The sequence below is a fragment of the Mus caroli genome, chromosome 18 (assembly GCF_900094665.2).
Source record: "Mus caroli chromosome 18, CAROLI_EIJ_v1.1, whole genome shotgun sequence".
NCBI classification, from domain to species: domain Eukaryota; kingdom Metazoa; phylum Chordata; class Mammalia; order Rodentia; family Muridae; genus Mus; species Mus caroli.
Window position 1 is genome coordinate 6,879,339 of NC_034587.1, and position 11,688 is coordinate 6,891,026.

At 42.0% G+C, this 11,688-nt stretch overlaps 1 protein-coding gene across 2 annotated transcripts in view; it reads left to right on the top strand.

Moving 5' to 3' along the window:
• The first annotated feature begins 960 nt into the window (after positions 1–960).
• The window catches only part of Greb1l (GREB1 like retinoic acid receptor coactivator), a 231,759-nt gene continuing 221,031 nt past the window's right edge, over positions 961–11,688 (top strand). For both annotated transcript variants that reach the window (XM_029471989.1, XM_021150817.2), the window contains exon 1: positions 961–1,073. The gene's annotated coding sequence lies outside the window, so the exon portion shown is untranslated. The remainder of the gene's footprint in view (positions 1,074–11,688) is intronic.

Below are 11,688 nucleotides of genomic sequence, written 5' to 3' on the forward strand. Positions count from 1 at the left end.
CTCAGTTCTCAAGTGGTTACAAATTGAGTTTTCTAGTTGAATATGATAAATTAAACTGCTAACCCTCGGTACCGTTCTCTGTTATAGTTATTTTTCTGTTCTTTGCATCCAGCATGAAGCTGGTTCTATTGGTCACTGAACTCTCTGGCAGCAGTTTCAGTTCAAGAAAGCAAGTTACAGCTTTGAATACCAGAGGCCATCAACTGTGAAAATTGGAGCGGCATTTGTCATTATCCAGCCACAGCATCCCTCCAGAACTTTTTGTTCCTGTAGCAACCGTTAAAGGCAGGGCCAGCTGGAAGTGGCTGCTCTTGGGGAAGCTTCCCTATGGTCTACGGGAGGCTCTGCAGGAGCCAGGGCTACTCTGGGGGTCCGGGAGCCACGACTGGAGCTCCATCGAAGAGGTGCAGAAATCTGCTCCAGCTTGGAGCTCCAGGGTAGGTTTGTTTTTTGTCTGCGTCCTACAACCCAAAAGGCCAAGGGCTCTTACCGACTGACTATTGCCCAGGCCATGGAACTTGGTCACTAGATATAGTGACAAAGAAGTCACACAGTGACTTGAGAGCACTCTAAATGAAGTAGGATCCTGAGAGAAAGTAATTGTGCTTCTTGACCACGCTCTTCAGCAGCACTAGGGGGCAATCCTTCTTCCCAGAAGCCCCCCAGCACACGGCCACCTCCCTATCCCAGAGTGGCCACACACATCATCCGCACGCTGGAGTTCTCAAACCCAAGCGTAAAGGCTACATGTAGGGCTCCGCAGCACGTGGGCGTGTATTTGGCATCGCGTGCTTCTGGGCACTCTAGGGTTGAAGGCAAGGGAGCCCAAAAGGCCACCAGGGGGCTCAGGCCAGGAGGGGGAGGGGGGAGCAGGAGGGGCAGCACCTGAGGAATCCGCCTCTGGCCGCGGTGGCGCCTCGCTCCGCCCCCGGGAACTGAGCGCGCAGCCCGCGCCAAGCCGCAGAGACGCCAGCCACCGGCGGCGCTAGCCTCTCGGAGCAGAGCGCTGTACGGAGCCGCCCGGGGCTGTGGAGACCACCCCGGCCCTCTGCCCTCACTCCCGCCGGGGCCAGGTGAGCTGCTGCGGGGACTCGCGGGGACCGGGAGGCGAGGGGACTCAGTGGCGGGTAGGGCCTGTCCTTTGGTGGGCTGGACACCTTCCCTGCTCAGGGCCGCGGACTTTCTTCTGGAGGAACTGGAAGGCGGCGCGGTAGTGGAGTGACTCGTGCGGCCGGGCAGGCGCCTGTGCCAGCGGGAAACAAACCCCATCCCAGTCCCTGTCCCTGGCTACCTCATTGCGCCGTCTGCGGCCACAGGCCTGTCACTCCCGGCCCCGCAGCTGCCTTTGTGGCTGGAGGGAGGTGGCTGATGCGGTGCGGGATGAAGGAGGCTGCGGTGAGGGGGCGCGTCCTGGCCGCTCCCCGAGCACGAGGGGATGGCTAGCGGTCCCCGAGTGCTGGATGGACGGCAAGAAGCGAGACCCGGAGGGGTCCACGCAGAGGATGGGTAGAGCCAGGCTTGGGAAACTTGAGAGTAGCCAGATGTGGTCAAGCATTTGCTGGGGTCCACGCCAAATGTCACTTCGTCACTCGCGCGTCTTCCAGCCATCATTTCAATTTCTCTGAGAGCCGTTCCTATCTGCTCTTAATCTGAATGGGACACAAAGGGTTGCGTTGACAGCTGACCGTGAAAATATATAGTGAGGTGAGGAGTGCCCTGGCCAGGCGGGGTGGAGGTGGGCGGTTGGTTAAAGTCCGTGATTCCTGAAGTCCTTCTGAGCTTCAGTAAAAGGAGAGATTATCTGTTCACTACGTGGAGTTTCTCCTTGAAAGCAAGCCCACAAAACATTCAGGAAAGAGAGGGTTCCTGCTCCAGAAATCTAAGAACTGAGTTGTGTTCCTTTTTTTTTTTTTTCCTATAAATTCCATCCTGGACCCATGTCCCTGACTAGATAAAAACAAATTTTGATTTCGACTTTTGAAACTGTGAGATTTTCCACTCTGCCTCTCTAGAGAAACCGTCCTTAAATCCCTTTTTTAAACGGCCTTTTAGATATAAGTTGTTCAAAAGGGTTTAACCAAATTTTCCTCTTAAAAAACTACTCGCTCCTCTGTCGAGTTCTGGTCTGAAATTCTGCCTTGAGTTTAGTTATTGTTTTGATTCTTCTGAAAACTGGTGAAATTGCAAACTTTAGAATAGTTGTTTCATTAAATTAGTAATAAAACTACATGCATATAAATATGCATTTAAAAAGGAAATATAAATTTAATAAATACTGAGGTATAGTAGAAATTTGGTAACAATTTCAAGCAATATTAAAGAATGTGCAGTACAAATTAAGCTCCCTCTTCTATCCCTCGTTTCTCCTCCTGGAGGCAGCCACAGTTGTCAATTTATATGATAAATTGTTGTTCAAATGGAAATAGAAGAGAAAGGGAGTAGAATATAAGTAAAGATTGCTCATATCTAGATGCATATGTATATTAATGACAGCAATTACCAATTTGATGTCCTCTTGTGATGACATAAACTTTTATTTGGCCTGTGGTGGGTACTTTCTACCTTGATGATCAGTTAGAAAGCTAAAAATCTTAGAACAAATGTTTAAGTACAAAGCAGAACACCCTTTCTTCAAGCTAGGTCTTGTAACCTTTATTTCCCTCTACTTTGAACCTCTAAGAAGCAGAGCAAATGGTACTTTGTCCACCAGAATGTTTCTCTGAAAACATCAAGTAGACATTTGGAATCTTCCATTGGCATAACATATATAACAGCATTTTCAAGCTCAGTAGGGCACTTGGTCTGAGATACTGGGTTCAAACCACACACACACACACACACACACACACACACACACACACACACACACTAGATAACAAGAGACACATGGAGGCCAAGTTTAAGATCTCTTTATTTTAGGCCTAGATTTGTCATAAACTAACCACGGAAAGTACTTTTCTTGGCAATGTCCTCCTGCTCCTGTCCTCTTAGTTAAGTAAAAGAATTGCTATGTAGCTTTTCAAGAGTCCTTCTGACTCCTGAGTTCTATTGCTAACATAGTCGAGGTAGTCTAAGACTAGATCAGAATAGCCACTACTGTAGGTAGTCAGTGGGATGATAAGAATATTCTGGAGGTAGACTCACAAAGGAGAGGTTAGAGAGGTTTGAAGTACACTTCTGTTCTTAAGATTTGATATCTTTGGAGAACACTGACTTGACTTTCTCACCAAATGTCTGTTTCTCCTGGTGGTAGAGGCCAACTCTGGAGCTAAATGGGCCTCCGCAGGTCACCTTGGAGAGAGAATCCTCTTCACAATTTGTGGTGCTATTTTAAGGAAAGCCATTCTTCCCAAATTGTTACTTTTCTCTTGTGGTAAAGTGGAAGTGAAGTTCATTTGTCTCAAAGAGTCTTGGCAATTTAATTAGTAACTCTCAAGAGTGTTGAGGCTAGAAATTCTCTTTACAGCTATGATATTTTGGCTACTATGTAAGTATACATTCATATTCTTAATAGGAAAGGAAACTTAAGATCATATTCAGCCGCTGAACTGAATGATTACAAAGTTGTAAAAGTAGAAACATTTAATTTGAGTCACTCTGAAGAACCTCAGTTAAGGGATTTGAAAACACTGCAGACAGTGATTGCCAAGATCCTTACTATTAAGATGAAACTTTGTAAGGGCACCTGAGTAATCTTGATTTACTGACAAACTCCGCCATAGATTAAGATTTGGGATTTTGCAGAAATGTGACTATCCTTATGACTGTAAACATTGTTCTTCCTCCTTCCCGATCAGCTTTTGTTTTTTCCTTTGCCTTTCCCTGACTTCTCAAGTTCTTAGTATATTTTTTTAGAGAGGCAACATAGTGTGGTTATAAATGGGTGGCTTCAAAGTTAGAAGTTCTGGGTTCAAACCTAGTTATAACATATAATGAGAATATTGGTTAAGTAACTTATTTTCTAAGAATTTAACTTTCTAAATCTATCATGGTAGTTCTCTAAAAGGTTAAAATAATAAGAAATAACACATGAAAATACATATGAATGTTCTCCCTTTTATTAGGCAAATTTCAGATTCCTGGTGATTTGAAACAAGTATTTGGTCATGATAAATTGACTTCATTTTTAATTTGCAGTTTTCAGGCTTGTGCATGGGAGGAATAGTTGCCCTACAGTATTGCTATGGTTTTCTAAATGAAGTTGTGGGCACGTTGTTGCTTTCATGATTTTGTGCTAGGCTATACAATGGCTGTGTAAACAAAGTCAGTTACAACATTCATGCAGAGTACATTAAGTCGTTCAGTAACCTTCCCCAGGTCAGTTGTAGGTTTGTTTGTTTTCACCCTGTGCTTCCTAGCTATCATTGGTTTAAACTTGGGAAAGTCACTGTTAAAGTTAATGTCTAGCATCATACATAAGTTTTATTAAAGTGACAAAAGTACTCTTTCTTTCCCTGAAGGGGTGCTTTACAAGTAGTAGAATTAGGGTCACAACTTATGGTCTTTTTTTTTTCTTTCTTTCAATTGAGAATGCTTCTAAAAAAAAAAATATCAGAGAGAGAGACAATTTTTGACCTCTTAGGCTACAAATGGATCGTGAAGTTATACCCCCTGACTAGAGCTGTTATACAGTCAAGGTAGCTTAGTCTACACAAAAGCATGCCCTTGTAAGTTCTGGAGCGCCAGCAGCCCTGATATTTTTGGCAAACACACACCCAGTGTGGATAAAGCTGCTCTTTGTGCCTTGAGCTCCAGGAGGGCTCTATTGTGTACTCTTTCTTTCCCCCATTCTTGTCTGACTGGCCACTCCTCCAAGTCCAGATGTGAAGTCACATAGTCACAACTCTGTATTTGCCTCTGCCACACACTGGTTACTGTATGGTTCCTGGCCTGTCTGGACACAGCAAAGCAGATAGAGAACTGTCTTTTCCTTGTTCTTTACGATTCTCTTCAGCGGTCCCCACAGTAGACTGCATGGTTGGCAATCAACCCCTGAGAAGTGTTTGCTTCAGGGAATCAGGTCTTGGATCGCCTTCTCTGTTCCTGGGCATGGTTCTGTTTTTATGATACCAGTCTGGAAGCAGACTTCCAGCATAGCCTGTGTTGCTGAGTTCACGTGTACTTACAAGGTTAGGACACTGTCTTGATTTGGCTCTTCTAACTTTCTGTGTGCTCAGAAGGGGTTTCTTGGGTTTTCTTCTGGAAAATGGGATAAGCAATTACTGTTTTAGTTACCAACTTTTTGCAAAGGACTGTTGTAAAGATAAAATGAAAGAATGTGGATTTGTTTTTAGGGGGGAAAAGGCCTACACATTTGTACTATGTTGCCAAAATTACATTCTGTTACAACACTTTTAGGAGTGTTAGAACACCCCCTGTAGGCTTTGAGAAAGCATCAACTCAGTATGATAGAGCTTGGAGCTAGGTACAGAGTCTAAGCCCTAATCTATTGAGTTAGAAACTGGGAAGCAAGGCTATCAGCCTGCATCTTAACAATCTATATAATGCTGGGTGGCTATTCTAGGGAGAAAGAAACTTCAATACCCACTAAAAAAGTGTTCTACGAGATAAATGTTAGTTGTAAATGGATCTGAAAGGTCATCAAGTCATTTTGCATGCTAAACGGGATGAAAGTTAGCTATTATTATTATTAGCTAGCTACTATTTGACATTTAATCTCTTAAAATATAATTCAGGCAAGAATTACAAACTCAGACATCTGACGGGCCAAACACTAACATGTGGTGTGAAGCAGGGCAGTAGTAATCCTTGTTATAGTTGCATTAACGAACTGGCTAAGAAAGTCTGACGATGGCAGAACCTCAAAGGCTCCTCCAACTGTTACTTAGCCACTGGACACTATGGCTAGGCCATTTAACAGGCTAGATAAATCATGAAGTTCACATTTATATATGAACTTAAATGTTGACAATGGATTTTAATGACAAAAAAATTGACCCAACAAAGAAATCTGGAAGCTAGATCATTTTCATCCACAGAATCAAGCAATGTGGCTAAAAATATTTGTAACTAACCTGTGATGACAGAAGAAATGGTGTTGTTCATTACAGGATAATAAAAAAGAGTAAAAGGCATTTTTCAGTGTTCAGATTATAAAACTTCAGTAGATGAAAGTTGTGTTGCCTATTAGGTAAAGAATTGGCTATTATCTTTTACTAAGAGTGGAGGTAAAAATTCAGGTTTTTCTGGAGAGCAATTTGGTATCACATATCATGACTTAGTCAACTGCCTACTGTAAGACAGTAACTCCAGGCCACAGGTAGTCAATTAAGCATGAGTTAATTAACACCTTCAAGTAGACTTAGCTTCTCAATCCTGCTAGTCACGTTTAAGTGCTCGAGAGCTACGTGTGGTTGCTGACTACCATGCTGGGTAGTATAAATAAGAACAGTTCCTGTATAGGAGTAAGTTCGGTTGGAGGGCACTAAATTCCTTAGACATTCCCCTCCTAGGAATTACTCAGGCGTGAGGTGGTGGCTCACAGCTGTGATCTGAGTGACCAGGAGCCTGAGGCAGGAGGATCTGGAACCAGTGGTCAGCCTGAACTACTCAGCAAGAGTCTGTTTCAAAGAAAAAGGAAGTTTTTTTTTTCAACAAATGCAACAGAAGCATAACACAAAATTAAATAAAAGTTCCCAGTAGTTAAAGATGTTTGCCACCAAACCTGAGGAAGGAGTGAACCAACGCTGGCAAGTTGTCCCCTGACCTCTACACACATATAATGCATGCGCACACACAGTGAATAAATTAATAAATAAATAAATGTATGTTTTAAAAGAATATAGAGTTTAGAGAGAATGTAAACACCAGGTTAAAAGGAAAGAAATAAGCCAGCAGAAAATAGTTGTGAAAATAGTATTGAATCCATTAAATGAAAATATCTATGATAAAATAATTTTGCTCATTTAGGTAAATAGCTTAGGTCCAAGAAACTAGGGAGTCCTTCCTTCTGAAAACACACACAGCCTTTCCCAGTGGACTCTTGTTAGAAATCCAGAGCCCAGTCTCCCTCTATTGTTGAATGAGTTCTCTAGCGGGAAGTAAGAATCTGTGAATTTATAGACTCTGCCTCCATGTGCACCTCTCCATCAAGCTGCGTCTCTGTCTGAGTTACAACTCCTGAGCTCTGTCTAAGTCCCGGTCCTAACTGCGGGATGCCACTTTGAAATTAAGTGACTCTGTGGGATAAGCAAAATACTAAACAACGGAGAAAGATCAAGACATGGGCCTTATCGATATTAGACTGTGACGCGCTAGAGAGGAATGCAGAGCCTGATGGTCCTGCAGATCCAAAGCTGAGACAGGGTGACACAGGGTATCCAAGAGGAGTCCCCCATGCAGATGCCGTATTGATGGTGTAGCAGAAGCCAGAGGCCTGGAACCAGACCATTGCAATGAACATTTGGTAGTAAAGCTGTTTGGACAAAAGGGTGACACACTGTGTGACACACTGTGACACACCACAGCTTCCACAGTGAGAATTTTTTGTTCATTGGTTTTTGTTTTCTTGGAGCAAGGGAAGGTTACAGGGTTGGAGGGCAGATATGGAAGGATTAGGAGATGAGAGGGATTGGGGTGCATGATGTCCAATTCACAAAGAATCAATCAAAAGTTTTAAAAGAGAAAGAAAGAGAAGAGAGAGCAATAAGCCTGAGTTTGTATTCTTCAGAAGCAATACTGAGTCTAGACCTGAGTTGGTGAGAGACTGAGCCCTCGGGAGTCTTCAGATGAGGCCCGAGAGGAGGCTTACAGCAAGTCCTTGTCTTCTCTGTTGATCCGCAGCTGTGAATTCTTTGGAAGGAAATCAAACATCCCCAAGGTCACTGTGTTTCAGGGTCAATACTTGTCACATTTGCTCATGAAATTTAGTCCTGACTTACTGACTAAACATTTCTGAGGTGCAGGCTATGAATGTACCTTGTAAGACTTCCCTAGTGCTTTCCCTGGACACAAAAGTTAGATCTCCGTCAACCTATAGATCACCCTATAGACTTGGTTTTATAGCATAGATGACGGGAAGTTGCCATGACTGCAGGTTCCAGTGTGAAGAGAAGATGTGACTTTAGCATCAGTTCTTTTATTTACTGTCATTCCATCAGATGTAAGCTACTGTTTCACTGAGCCTATTCATACATCTTCATGGTAGTGAGGGGACAGAAAACTATCACTATCGACTGTATCCAAATCGGAGCCAAGGAAATGTCTCCTGACAGTTCTGCCTCATCTCCTCCAAGTCTGTTCCTTTTCTTTGTAATTTACAATTTGATTTATGTCAGTGTGTGTGTGGTGTGTATGTACACCACAGCGTGTGCTACTTTGGCAGGGTCCTTTCCCCTTGACCTGAGGTTCAGGGATTGAACCAAGCTCATCAGGCTTACTTGGCCAGCCCTGAGCCATGTCGACTGTCTGTACCCCACCCTGAGCCATGCCGACTGTCTGCACCCCACCCCACCCCACCCCACCTTTTAAGGAAGAACTTAAGTCTGTTATATTGCTTTAATTTTTTCCATTTTTTCTTTCCACCATCTTTAAATCTGGTCTTAAGTATGAGCAAATCTTGGAATCAACACCATAGTGTGTTAGTAGCTACTCTTTTTATATATCTGCAAATCTTTATATTCATGTCCATATTTACCAACAGAAGTACTTTTATAGTAATAGGATCATATCATAGTTTTTAAAGCTAGTAGTCATTTAGTTTTTTAAAAAAATATTTTTATTGTATGTCTCTCTGTGTCTGTATGGGTGCGTGTGAGCTGTGGTTTGCAACTTAGAAAACAGCTGTGTGGAGTTGGTTCTCTCCATATCTACCTTTATGTGGGTTTCAGGAACAGAACTCTGCTTGTATCAGTGGGCAGTAAGAGCTGCTAACCACCAAGTTGCCTCACTATCATAAAGGCAGGCTTGTAGGCTCTCTCTTTCTCTGTCTCTGTCTCTCTGTCTCTCTCTGCCTCTCTGTCTCTCTGTCTCTCTCTGCCTCTCTGTCTCTCTCTGCCTCTCTGTCTCTCTCTGTCTCTCTCTCTCGCTTGCTCTTCCTTGCTTGCTCTTGCTCTTGATTTCTCTCTTTCTCTACCCCTCTTCCCACTCCTTCCCATCCCATCCTCTTTTTCCCCTTCCCTCACTCCCTTCCTTCACAAGAGGCACTGGGCCCCTTGGAGCTGGAGTCCCAGGCACTTGTGAGCTGCCTCATGTGAATGTTGGGAACTGAATCCAGGTGCTTGGCCAGAGCAGTTAGTGCTTTTAACCTCTGAGCCCTCTCTGCAGCCCTTAAAATATGTGTGATACTTTAAAAATATATTGCAAATAGTATGGTTAACTTTCTATACAATCACAATTTGAAATAGTAAATATGAAAAAAGTTAGGAAATTTAGTGACAAATCATAATAAGCTATACCACTTGATGACATTAATATAGAATGTTAATATACATTAAAATGTCAAAAATCAGATTGTTTCCTCATTGAAAAACTTATGCACATATTTTGTTCTAAAATGTGTATTAAAATCTACATTAAAGCCATGGAACCTAATTTCCCTCCCAAGGTTTTCTGTTTTTTTAAGAGAGCTTGAGAGAAAATGACTTTTATTCCTTTTTGACTTAGGCCAAATACTAAACACCAAGCTTAGAAAATAACTGTTTTTGTCTCTTATGAGGCTATGCCAATGCCTGGCAAATACAGAAGTGGATGCTCACAGTCATCTACAGGATGGAACACAGGGCCCCCAATTGAGGAGCTAGAGAAAGCACCCAAGGAGCTGAAGGGGTCTACAACCCTATAGGTGGAACAACAATATGAACTAACCAGTACCCCCAGAGCTCGTGTCTCTAGCTGCATATGTAGCAGAAGATGGCCTAGTCAGCCATCACTGGAAAGAGAGGCCCCTTGGTATTGCAAACTTTATATGCCCCAGTACAGGGGAATGCCAGGACCAAGAAGTGGGAGTGGGTGGGCAGGGAAGCAGGGTGTGTTGGGGGTATAGGGAACTTTTGGATAGCATTTGAAATGTAAATGAAGAAAATATCTAATAAAAATTTTTTTAAAAAAGAAAATGACTGTTTTTTACGTTACCTCTTTTTATCAGTGCTGAGGTTTGAAGTCAGAGCCTCGCGCATGCTGAGAAAGGACTCCACTCCTGAGTTACCCTCTCCAGAAATTATAGCTTTTACATGCTTATTAGTTCTTTGGGAATGCCATACAATGTATTTTGATCCTATTTCCCCCTCCCCTGAAAATTAAAATGTGATATAAATTGCAATTCACTCTGTGTTCAGGAGGGTTCTCTGTCATTTCTGAATGGAGTGTGACTAGATGTTACAGCCAGAGGTGAGACAACAATACCATGTTTTGTTTTGTGATTTTTCCCAAGGTCACCTGGCTCGCTCTGTTTGCCTTCTGTTTCACCGTGGTTCCCGGTGTCTTCTCAGAGCTGAAATTACAGCTAATGTCAAACAACGTAGAACATCCATACTTCAATATTTTTTTCCATTTTCAAAAAAATACTAAGTACTCAACATTGGGAGCAATATATTTTAGTACATTTAGGTTTTAAATAGATCTTTTTTTAATAAATGAAAGTTGCTTATTTATCTGTGTGTATGAATTCTTTTGCCTCAATGTATGTATGTATACTATGTGTCTGCAAAGATCCTGAGAAGTTCAGAAGAGGGCATCAGATCTCCTGGTACTAGAGTTATGGGTGATTGTGAGCCACGGTGTAGGTGCTAGAAATCTAAGTCAGATACTCTGTAAGAATAACAAGTGCTTTAAACCACTGAGCCATCTCTCTAACCCCTTAAATAGAATCTTAAATAGAACAATAACATGACAACAATATAAAAGTCTGAAAAGAAACATTACTTGTAGTCTTGACAGTCTTAAAAATGGTTATTACTAAAAAAAAATTAGAACAGATATGGCTGTTTAAATGAAAATTAATTAAAAAATGTTTGGTGTGTATGTGCAGATGTATATATAGGCCAGAGGACAACCCCAGGTGCCATCCCTAGGAACACTGTCCCCCTCCTTTGAGACAGTCTTTCTCATAGGGATCTGGGGCTCACCTATTAGGCTATCCCCTCCCAGGGAGCAAATGCTAAATGTGATGTATTTTTGACAATGTTCTTAGTAAAAAATTGTATTGGAATTGTTTGAGATATTAAGTGGACCATCTGGACAATCCACCAAAGTGGTTAAGTCTGAAGTGTGGGGTTCAGTGATATTATTTCAGATATTCTAAAGGGTTGATACTGCCATAGAGACCCCTGAGTCAGGAGTATGCTCCATGTCTAAATGATGCCTTGGAGCAGGATTGGTTTAGGAATAGCATAATGCTATTGTTGCATTATAGCTAATTAATGCATAATAGCTAATGTATTGTTGCATATCTGTTATTCAGAATATAGGATGCGGGGAAGAAGAAGGAGAGAAGAATAAGATATTTATATATGAACAAAATACTGTCTTTGAAAATTAGCCATAAAAGACACTGTGACCCTTGTACTTTTCTCTGCTTAATCTTCTCATAGAATTTAATAATTTGCAACACCTTTAATGTTCTTGTTTGATGCTTTAATTAATGAAAGCCAATGGATCTTCTCTCACATTGTACATACATTGTTTCTAACCTGTGAAATTTTTATTTTTATTTTATTTTATTTTTTGTTT